General features: G+C 61.3%; 1 long non-coding RNA gene across 1 annotated transcript; it reads left to right on the plus strand.

Moving 5' to 3' along the window:
* Positions 1-3932: 3932 nt before the first annotated feature.
* Positions 3933-10918, plus strand: LOC116659029. The gene is made up of 2 exons (XR_004314302.1): positions 3933-4722; positions 9657-10918. It is a non-coding gene; the product is annotated as an uncharacterized LOC116659029 (long non-coding RNA).
* The last annotated feature ends 795 nt before the right edge of the window (positions 10919-11713 follow it).

Below are 11713 nucleotides of genomic sequence, written 5' to 3' on the forward strand. Positions count from 1 at the left end.
AATAATAATAGCTAACAATAATGGAGCAAATGCACTTTGGAGTGGATACTACTATCATCCCCATTCTGCAGATAGGTAAACTGAGGCCCAGAGAAGAAACTTTTCTATACAGTTAGTAAGTGGGACCGATTGGAATCCAGGCATGTTGGTTACATTTCACCAGCCAGTTAGAGCTGGTACCCCCACCCTTCTCCAAGGGGTGAGGGGTGGGACTTAAATGCCGGGTTTCCCCGGTTTCTGGTGGCCCAGGTACTGGCCTTCTTAATGCAGTAGACTCCCCAGCCTCCCCTGCAGCCTAGGCTGTCACCTCCCCTTGAGCCCCTCCTCCCAGGACACCGAGGCAGTGGGAGGGACGGCAGTCGGCCTCAGGGGGGCTCCTCTCCCCGGCTGTGGCTCGGCCTCGCCCTCCTCCAAGCCGGCAGGATCCGCCGTCTGCGCCCGCCGGCAGGGGGAGGGGGTGGGTTATTTTTACCTCCCTCCATGCAGCCGGGGCGACAGGAAGTGAGCGCGCGGCCCGCCAGATGCGGGGAGCCAGGCAGCTGGGAGCAGCCACAGCTGGACGGGCGGCCGGCCGGGGGCGGGGGAAGGCAGGGTGTGCAGGGGGCGGATCCCAGGCCTCAGGTCTCCCCTTTGTTCCCCGCCGCCCCAGCCTCCCCTCCGAGATCCCCCCTCACCTACCCCGCCCCCGCTCATCTCGGCGGTGGCCTCACTGTCCCCCATCTGTGCGCCAGTTCCCCTGATATCCACGGGCTCTCCGAACCGGGCGGAGAGGGGACCCTGCTCCTCGACCTGGGGACCCCCGGGTCCCAGCAGAGTGAAGGGTGGGAGAGGGAGACAGCCCCGCGCCGGCCCCGCCTGCCACCGCCATTGTTTACCCGTCGGCTGCCTCCTAGGAAACTTAACCCGCCCGCGGTAATTTTATTTGGGAACTTCGGCCAGTTGCCATAGCAACCCCCAGTGACGTCAGAGGGGCTGGGGCCTGAAATCCCCGGGAAAGGGGGGGATGGGATTAGAGGGGAGACCCCCAGGAGGGCCCCTTCTTAACCCTGCGCCTGCCGGGCCCTAGTCAGAGGGGAGAGGGCAGCCAGATGTGACACCTCTTGGGCGCCCCCATTCTGGCCCGGTGCCAAGTGAGGGTGGCCAGCCAGGCCCTGATGTCATCTGGTGCTGGGTGGGTAGTGAGTCAGTCCCCGGTGGGGGCTGGGCCAGGCTTGGGGGCTATTCCTATTTGACTCACCCCTCCAGTGCCTTGGGAGCAACACCAGGAAGGACCCTGCCCTGAGGATTTCAGGCACTTAGCTCGGGGTCCCCACAGGTCCCTAGGAACTCTGTCTCTCTGAGTTGTATGTGGGTAGGTAAGGGCTTTCCTGATGCTCCCAACACCAGTTTGGGGCGGTTGAATGAAAGGGTTAGTGGCAGTGAATGGGGGCCACCACATAATGTCCTTCCCTGGATGTGGGGAGTGGCTGGTGCCCTAGTGAGGGGGCAGGTGGTGGGATCCCTGCTTAGTCCATAACACAGCCTGTCACCAGGGTGACAGGAGGCAGGGGCCCTGACTGGCAAGGAGGAGCACAGCGCCAGCCGGGGGCTGGGCTGGGAGGAGCCACCCTAACCACAGTGACGTGGGACTTCCTCGGCAGGGCCTGTTTGATGTCTCTGTGTGCAGCGTTGCCATGGGGCCCGGCAGGCAGCCCTGCGTATGAGCCACCAGGGTGACCTACAGGGTGACTGGGTCTGTCAGGGTCCCTTGACCCAGCCCCCCACCCCAGGTCTGCATGGTGGCATAAACTTGGTGTAACTGCATGCAAAAGCTTATCCAGCTTCTACTCCATCTCAGGCCCTCAGACCTCAAAACGCATTTTCAGGCCCATTTTACAGATCAAGAAAGCGAGGCTGAGAGGTGTGATCATTTGGCCAAAGACACCCAACTAGAAGTGGAGAAGCAAGAATTTGAAACTTAGTTGACCACTCTGCTCCCTTCCCTCCTCCATCACACTGGTCTCCTCGCTGTTTCTCAAATGTTCCAGGTACATACATGCTGCTGCAGGGCCTTTGCACTGGCTGTTCCTGCTCCACCTGGAATTCTTTTCCTCTAGAAGTCCGCATGGCTTCTCCCTCACCTCCTATAAATCTTTGTTCAAATGTCACTTCCTCCTCAAGGTAGCCTTTCCTGACCTGCTCACCACCCCCTCACTCCATCTCCTTTGCCCCCTTCTATTACCTCTCCCAACACATGCCACGCAACACACCATAGATCTTTATACCTGTCTGTTTATTGTATCGGCCCCACGAGGGCAGGGTTTTTTTCTGGCTTGTTCTCTGCTGTGTCTTTAGTGCCCAGAACAGCACTTCACCTGGCACACAGCAGGCACTCAATGAATGTTTGAAGAATGAACAAATGGGCGTGCGTGTGTGTGCCTTGTGCCACTTGACCGCTTGGCCTGGCCTCACCCTGGCCCTGTCCTCTCACTCCTCCCTGTCATTACAAAGGATCTGTTGGCCAGTTTGGAGAGCTCTGATCCCTGTTGGCTGCTGTCCCTGGGTCAGTTGGCCAGCTGAGAACCAGGGTATGTGGGGGCAAATGTCAGGGATCTAGATGTAGGGCTGATGGGGGTATTGCTCAGTGGTGGAGCATTGGGCTGCAGATAGAGGACTGAGGGCACTGGGAGGACTCTCCAAGCGTGGACTGAGGGATGCTAAGTGAGTCAGGGTGGTCTAAGCCATGTGCAGGGAAACGGCAAAATGGTTTATATGGGCTGAGGGCCCTTGGCACAGGTATCCCTGGAGGCCAGCGTGGAGGAGACATTTCCCCTTAATGTGTGCCTGATTGGACTAATAATGAGAAGAGAGAAGGGTGGTTCTGATGGGAGAACTTGTCCTGGAGTGTGAAGGGAGTGTTCTGGAGGGGCAGAGTGGAGGGGATGCCTCATTGTAATTTGATCACTTTATACTTCTGAAATGATTGTGTGTGTGTGTGTCTCCACAGGAAGACCCTGGACCTAGGAACTCCATCCCTCTGTTTGAAGCTGCTCAGGAGGCCATGTGGTTAGTACCCCCTCCCCCCTCGGGCCCCACCCTGAGTCGGGGAATTCTGTGCCACCCCAAATCTTCCCCTGGGGCCCCACAGGCAGCTCTGCCCCCTCCTGCCCCAACCTGCCAGATCCTGCAGCCTGGGCCAGCCTGCCCCTTGGGCCCCACAGAGAAGAAAGACCCAGGAACCCCCCAGGGCTGGGCCCCATGGGATAGTAGTTAGGTGTGGCTTCTGCCCCCTCACCCTAATCCCACCAAAATCCGAAGTGGGAGCCTGTTGAGCTGAACTGAGGAAATAGGGGCTCTGGAGGAATTTGGGGGTGTGAGGTGACCCAGAGGCATCCAACCGGCCACTCCAGTCTTCTGCCTGGGCCTGCTGCTGGGTCCCCCTACCCTCAGCATTACTCTTACTGCCTGGGAGGTGGGTGGTGAAGATTATGAGCCCCAGCCCCAATTATAAGACTTCAGAAATGTTGGGGGTGGGAGAAAAACTGTGCCCCAAAGCTGTGTTCACACAAGTCGGGGAATGATCCTCTGGCTGCAGAACCCTGTGATGTGATGGTGGTGGTGGTGGTCTGGGGACCATTGGTCCGGGTCCCATCTTAGGGCAAAGTGGCATCCGGGCATGCCCAAGGAGGCTGGCTTGGCGGCAGAGGGCACCCCGCCCCTCCTTTGCTGAGTTTTGTTCCCAGCCCCCCATCTGGGCAGGGAGCCAGGCCCCAAGGCAGGGCCCGGTCCTGGGGAACAATGCCGCCGTGTTCCTCCCGGTGGAGGGGAGGTCCGCGGAGGATGAGGTGGGACAGACACGCATGCAGGGAAGGAGGGAGGGATCCAGGCAGGGCCTCTCTCCCAGGGATCCTCTAGGAGCTGGGGAGTTTCCCAGAGGCCCTGGGTGGGTGAGGGGGTGGGGATGCCGGGAAGCCTGAGGTGGGAGGAGACCTAGACCCAGGGACCACCTGGACTGGGATCAGAAAGTCTTCAAGTGCAGCAGGAGAGGGTTGGGTGGGATAAAAGGAGGGACTCTCTGAGGCTGTAGAGTGCACTGTGGAACTGGAGAGAGCAGGGATTCGCGTTTGGCCAGATCCCAGAATCCCCAGGCCCATGCCCTCCCAGGGAAAGGAGGGGGTCCACAGTGGCAGTGTGGCACCGTGCCTCCATCTCCTCTCCCCTTGTCCACGGCCTCTTGGGTTTCTCTTCCTGCGCAGGGACAGGAATTAGGCCAAAAAGGGTTTGGGGGTACACTGGGTATTAGGACCCCTGCTTTCTCCCGATCCCGGCAGAGCCTTCGCTGAAAAACGGGCTGGACCCAAGTCCAGGTCCCGGAGGGGGAAGTCGGGCTCAGTCTGGGGCCCAGGAAGAGTTGGGACAAGGAAGGAGAAAGTTAGGGCTGAGTTGGGGACGGGACTGAGTTGGGGGACCTCGGAGAGAGAAAGTGGGGGCGGACCGGCTCCGGGGGCACATGACGGCGTGCCCGCCCCGCCCCGCGCCCGCCCCCTGCCCGGCCCGGGGGGAGGAGACGGGGAGGTTTTAAAAGCGATTCGGCCCCGCGGCGGGCCGGCCAGTGAGTGGGATGGAACGCGGCCGGCGACCACCCCCGGCCCGTCTCGGACCCGCCGCTCGCCGGCTTGCGTCCCAGCCGGCCGGGCCGGGGCGGCGGCCGGAGCCCCGAGTGCCGGCTCCCCTCCCCCGCGGGTGAGTCGGGGAGGGAACCGGGAGGGAGGCGGCGGCGGCGCCGTGGCGGCGGCGGCAACTTTTCCGCGCCGGACTGGTGGGCGGAGTGGGGGTGCGCCCGGCGGGCCCCCCAGGCCCTGGCGAGGGGGAGGGCGCCGCCCCGCGCCCCGCCGCCGGTGGCTGGGGGGACAGCGCGGCCCGGGCATCTGCTGGTGGCGGTGGCAGAGTCCCGGGGCGCCCCCTACGGAGCGAGGGAAGGGCATTCCACCTCTACCCCGTCCCCAGGGGCCCGCTGCGGGTCCCCCAACCACTCCCCGTCCAGAGATTCGTCAGAGCGTGGTGGGGAGGGCGGGTCCCAGCGCTTCTTGGTCTGGTCACAGTGGGCAGGAGTTGGCCGCAGGGTGGGAGAGTATGTGCCCTGGCTTGGGGTGGGGGGAATGGCTATACCGTGCAGGGGCCCCTGGGGGTGCCTTGCCTGTCTGGGCTTTGTGGATGGGGGTCTCCCAGAGTTTTGTCTGTGGGGGCAGGGGACAAGGGTTCAAGTTCTTGACATGTCAGCCGGTGAGTGGGGGGAAGGCCTTCCATAGAGGAGAGGGTTGGGGGCCCAGCAGTACAGCTGGGCTTCGGAGGGCTTCGGGGACCCCGCTCCTCCTTTCTCGCTCCTCCTGGCCCAGTGGAGAAGGGCTCATTCAGAGGAAGGGGGCCAGGTTTGGGAGATTCTTGGAGGACTGACTCCCTAGCCCTGTGTATTTTGGGGTCTCCGTGCCCTTGGGCTGCAGGAAGAGGGTGAAAGGGCCCAGATGGAACCCTGACACCTCCATCGTAGCCCCAGACTGACCTCTGACCTCAGCATTGGACTTGACTGCTCCCAAAGCCCCCAGTCCTACACTGAATTTCCTATGCAACCCAGCCAGATCCAGACCCAGTGGCTCCTGAATGCCTTGAAGGTGCAGTTGGTTCCCTGTCACCTGTCCCCTCTGCCCCAACCCCAACCAGCTGCCTGCTTATGATGGCTGTTGTATGAGGGTGAGGCTGGGGTGTGTGGGACCCTTGGCATGAGGGGTGTCTTCTGGTAGCCCTGCCCATGCCAGCTTGAGCTGGAGGGCAGTACCCAACAGGTGCCCGGGCTTAGAGGCGAGGTGATGTGGGACACACCCTGTCCGCTCGCCCACGCACCATGCCCAGGCCAGCCCGTGTGCATGTGTTCACATGCCACCGTCCTGGGAAGGCACGAGCCCCAGGGCCTGGTGCCAGCTCTGTCCTAGTGCCCGGGGGTATCCATTGCCCTCTGTCCTTGCAGAATGTCCTCTGGGAGCTCCCTCAAGACCCCAAAGGGCAGGCCTTGTCTGTGGGCCTGGAGGGGGCCCTAAAATAGCTGCCGGCCTGGCTTGGGGCTGGCACGCGGAGCACATGCGTGACAGGGTGTGTCCAGGGGGTTCGGGCCTGTCTGTGCTAGCCCGGCCTATGAGTCTCCACTGACCCTTGCCCACTGGAAAGAAACAGCAGAGGTGGATGCTCTAGGGGTCTTCCTGGGGACCTCCCCCCCGTACGAACTCCTGCCTGTTGCAAGTGGAGGCCAGATGTTCTGTGCAGGCCGCAGCTGTGGGACAGACCCTTGTCCCATTTGCAGCCCGGGGGTAACTGGCCCCATGGGTATAGTGGAGTGACCTGCTCTCCATGGGCCCAGATGATGCTTTGATAGACTGTAAGGCATTTTGCAGAGTTTGCCCTTCACCTTGGGAGGCTGGGTGGGGGAGTCTGTTCCAAGTGAAGAAGGCCACAAGGATCCCTGGGCGGTCTGAAGAAAACTCCTTCTGTCCCTTTCCCACTTCGGATGCACTTTATGCCAGAATCAGGCCTGGCTTTTCCTTATTCGACTTACCGCGTGACCTTGGGCCTGGCTCTGAATCCTCTGGTCCTCGGTTTCTCCATCTGTATATGGGGAGCATTGGGAAAACCAGCGGAGAGACGTATGCACGTCCTCTCCCTGTCCCAGGCCCTTGCCTTCAGATCCCTGTGAGGGCACCCTGGCCATCTTCCCTCCTGCCAGCGGGTGTTCTGGGTGAACACGGAGGTGTGTCTGGGAAAGGCTGGTCATCGACGAAGGACGTCCTCGGAGGCCAATGGGTGTGGGTGTGTGAGAATCCTTGGGCAGAGAAGGACGCCACCATGCTGGGCATGGCTGAGTCATGCTCCATCGGCGCCTTGCCCCAGGGCGCTGGAGCTGGCGCCACCCTGGGTGTGGTCACTGAGCTGTGGCCCTGGGTAGAGCAGGCCTGGGTGGTCTGGGATGGGGTCCTGGTGGTGAGGGGCCAGAGTCCTGACTTCTGGTATGCTCGACCCCTTGGGCCTTGGTCTGGCATCACCATCAATGACTGTTGTCATCCACACCACGAAAATGTCTTGGGGAGCCCGGGAACCCTGAGCTTTGGGCCTCGGAATTGTCGGGGTGCCGAGGGAGAAGGACAGGGCCTGGAAGCCAGTGACTGCCCTTGAGGCCAGTGGCCCCCAAAAGGCAAGTCAGGAGGGCCTGGACAAGGATCTATCTGAGGATAAGGCAGAAGTAGACATGGCGGAAGGGGGCACCCCTCAGTTAAGGGCTCACAGTGGGGATGGTAGGGGTCCCCTAGGAATTCTGGGACTGGCCTGAGGGGGATTGAAGTTGAAGGCAGGGGTTGGAGCGTGGCGTTGTGTGACTGGCCACAATGGGGGCTGGGATGTGACTTGCATGGTTCCCCTATTTATAACAAGTGATTCAGTCCTCACTTACTCACCCCTTCCTGAGCCTGCCCCCCTCCCCTCTAGCCCTGGGTGGGCAGCGGGGCCCACCCACTTGCCAGTGCCCTGCCTTCTTCCACCTGGGTGCCAGCCTCTGCGGTCTGCCCATTGGGCCGGACGCTGGGACTTGGGTGAGGGGTCGGGGGCTGGTGGTCAGGCGGCACTTGGCTGGGCAGCCCAGGTTAGCGGCTGGCTTGGGGCCCGGCCAGGGAGCCTCTGCGGAGAGTCTAGGCCCATTAGGCAAAGCGTTAGTGACAGGCTGGGAGGGCGGGCAGCGGCGGCGGGCAGGGCGGGGCCTGTAGCCCTTGGTATTTTCCGATCCCAGCTGCTCTGAGAGGGTGGAAAGTATTTGGGGACCAGGCTTGGGGGCGGTGGTGGTGGTGGCGCCCCCGGCGGAAGCTGCCCCTGATTCATTCTTGGAGCATGGGGTGTGGGGGGGTAGCATTACGGAGTCTGAGTCCGTCTCACAAGTCCACGCCCTGTCTGCAGCGCATACTCAGACATCCATCCATCCATCCATCCATCGATGTGGCCTGGGGCCTGCCGTGCTCCCCTGGCCCAGGGGCCCGCCCTGCCCCGACCCTTTCAGCGGCCAGGACCTTGGCCCTCCCTGGACAGCATCTCCCGTGAGCCCAAGTCACCTGCCTATGGTGACGGGGTCCCGGCTCCTGGCCACCTGCATGGCAGTGCCCCCTCCACTTGAGACCCAGGCCTTTTGCGCCTGCGGGGACGGGGAGTGGCCTTGGCCCCGGCCCGGGGCTCTGTGCAGGGGAAACCCCACAGGAAACGGGCCTGGCCAAATGGCCGCCCTTCCCGTTCTCGTCCCTGGGACACGAATGTGCTGTCTCACTTCCGGAGGCGGCCCAGGGAGGCTGGCCGCCCTGCGGGGCCTCGTCTGCTCCTGGCTGGTGCCCCTAGACCTGGAGGGGACAGGGCTGGGCTAGGGCCCGACGATAAAGCGGAGGCCAGTGTATGTGTTTTTGTGTGTTTGTGTGCGTCTGTGTGTGTGGAAGGGGTGGGGACACAGCAGGGCACCTCACTCCACCTGTCTCCCAGTGGTGGGTGCCACCAGATCTGGGTGCTGGGGTCCTACCCATGTGCAGCATCTTCAGTTCCATCATCCTTCCTGTTTCTGCCTGGTGAATGATGACAGAGTAGCCCCGTCTTAATTATACGTAGCACTCATGGAACCCTTACCACGACATTAGCCCTGCTTTGCTGATGGGGAAACGGAGGCCCAGAGAGGGTGAGTGACTTGCTCATAGTCACCAGCTGGGAAGCTGAATAGCTAGGGTTCAAATGTGGCCAGACTGGCTCCAGAGTTGGGGTCTCCTATACAGGAACTCTCTGTTTACTGAACACAAGGCCAGCTTCACAGGGTCTCCCCCAACTCAGAAGGAGGGAGCTTGGTGTGATGCTCTGCTGTTGATGTCTTGAAATTCTTAATTTGTGAACAAGGGGCCCCAGGTTTTCATTTTGCATTGAACTCCACAAATTCAGTCAGTGGTCCTGGTGTCAGGTACTTACTGAGCGACACTCTTGGTGAAACCTCACTGTGATATGCCCCAGAGACTCTTGGCTCCATTTCACAGATAGGGAAACTGAGGCTTGGAGGGTATTTGGGAAACGGCCGAGCTGGGATGTGAATCTCGATCCTGGGTCCGGTGCTCTGGCGGTGTGCGTGCCAGGGGGGAGAGCTGGACCCTGGCTGCCGGCATCCGCTCTGGTGGGGCGCGGGCTGAGGCCTGGCTGCTGAGGAGACAGGGCCACGGGGGGAGGCCCTGGTGGTTTCCTCCTGCCCTTCAGGCTTCTAGGAAGTGGCGCCAGCTGGGGTGAGATCACTTCCTCACCCGCCTGCCCGCCACCCCCTCAGCTTCCTCTCCCCATGGCCCCATTTAGCCTGCCCAGGGCTCAGTGGTGGTGGGGGGGTGGCGACAAAAGCGGGAGGGAACTTGGCTCTGGGAGTTCCTGCAGGCTCCTTGGCCGAAAGTGACCCTCCAGGCACCTCTACCTCTCTGGGCCTTGGAGGCATGGCTGTGGCTAAGGGTGTCTAGCCAGGTGGTCCAGCTCTCTCTTAGGGAAGAGGGCTTCCCTGCAAGAACTCAAAGGATGGCAGCAAGTGGGGACTTGGAGGGCAGATGTCCTCAAATCTCATTACCTCCTTTTGTCTCTCCTAGGTGCCAGCCGCTGGCCCTGCCCGGTGTCCCCCCACCCCTGTGCCATGGCCGGCTGGGGTTCCTGGGGATGGGATTTGCTGCCTGTCACAAATCACATTGCCAGGGATTTCCAACCGACCCTGAGCCCTGCCTCTGGGGCCGCTGCTGTCACTGCCACTACCGAGGACCCCGACCCAGGGATAGGGATGGGGATGGGGTGGCAGAGAGGCCCCCACCACCTGCGTCTGGCCTGGGGAGCAGGGCTTAGCTGCTTGTGAGCAGGTCCACAGCAAGTGTGTTCACAGTGGCTAAGTTCCGCCCCCCACGGCCCCGCCTCCTCTGGCCCTGCCACCTCTCCCCTGGGCCTGCCTGTCCCACCGCCCGGGCCTCCCTGGGCTCTGCCTCCCGTGCCTACTGAGCTGAAACACAGTTGATTTGTGCAGACTGGCTCAGTTCAGCAGGAACAGGAGTCGAGCCCCCTTGGAGTCTGTGGCCCTTGCCTTCCCTGGATGGGCCAGTCGCTGCCTAGGGGAAGAGATGAGGACCCGGCCCCAGACCTGTGTCTGGAGGAAATTGGAGATGGGTGGGGCCTCAGATGGGTGAACTCAGCTGTCTGCTGCAGGCCCCCTCCTCCAATTCTGCACTTCAGAACCCCCACACAGTCCCATCACAGGCTGGGCTGTGCTTGCAGGGAGGATGGGGAGATGGGCAGGTGGGTGGCCCTTCCATGAAAAAGGGAAGCCAGCAGTGCCCTGCCTTGCCGACCCTCGGCCCCTCCTCTCCCAAGGCTGGTTGGGGCACTGCTGGCCCTGAACCTTCACAGCAGCCAGTTACCCAAGAGGAAGCTGCCTTGGGCCCCCCAGACCGTTAAATGCCAACTCCGGGCTTCCGGAACCAGGCTGCCTGCCCTGACCCTGCCTGGCCCCTTCTCCCTGGGCCCTGCAGCTTCCTAACTTGGAAGAGGAGCCATGACACCCTCCTGACACATGGGACAGGGAATGAGGTCCCTGTGGGCCCAGAAAGGAGATCAGCAGGCCTGCTTTGTCCTTGGGTGGTCCCAGCGCATGGAAGAATTGAGACTCTGTCCTTGATCAGATAGAGTAGGGCTTTTTTGGGGATGAGACTGGGAGGCAGAGTGAAGCCCCCCAGGCTGTCAGGGTTGACCCAGTGTACGCTTTCCCCATCGGGGCAGGAGCAGACAACAGCTTGGGGTAGACTCTACGCGCCACATGTTGAGCCTTTCTTTTGTCCAATTAAATAAAAGCTGCCTGCCTCATTCTGAAGGTCTGGTGGTTTGTGATTTATTCCCACCGCCATCCCTGGCTTTTGGGATGGGGAAGGTTGATTGGCCTGAATTTACTGCCCTGGCATCCTGGTCTTCTGACCTCATAGGAGCCCCATCTCTCCCCCACCTGCTCTAGGAAGGTGACACTTTAGTCATATAGGTGGAGAGGGTGCCCTTGGTGTAGAAGGGTGACCTGGAGGAGTGTCATGGGGTTGGGGTGGTGACCTTGTAGGAAATTCTGGGCTGGAGGACTGACTTTCAGGGTTGGTGTGGTGACAGGAAGAGCTGTTCTTGGAAGGACCTAGACTAGATTATGATGAGGAATGCCTCATGTCCAAGGCTGGGGGTTGGGGGGATGGGACCCAATTTAAGCTGGCGGTGGTGGGGTGACCCTGAGGGGACATTTGGAGATAACTGGGACCTGAGGGTTTGAGCTAAAGACAGTTGACGGTGACAGACATAAAGGAAACTCGGGCTGGGGGTAAGACTTGGGGTGTCTAGTATCTGAGAATGCTGGCAGGGAACTTGGGCTTGAGGTGTGTGTGTGTGTGAGCCCAAGAGGGTCATGGCTGTGACTTGGACCCGAGGGGTGCCCCAGGTCCGAGACACTTGGAAACAGCTGGGACCACAAGGGTCAGAGCTGATGCAGAACTCTCAGGACTGCCACCTCACCCTCCCAGGCCTCCAGGCGGCGCTAAGGAGCGTGCATGCAGGTCAGTTGCGGGTCCCACTCGCATACCTGCGGAAACTGGAGAGGCGGGGTAGGAGGTGGAGCCAACTCCAACTGGTTTCC

This window comes from Camelus ferus, chromosome 22 (assembly GCF_009834535.1).
Source record: "Camelus ferus isolate YT-003-E chromosome 22, BCGSAC_Cfer_1.0, whole genome shotgun sequence".
NCBI lineage: Eukaryota > Metazoa > Chordata > Mammalia > Artiodactyla > Camelidae > Camelus > Camelus ferus.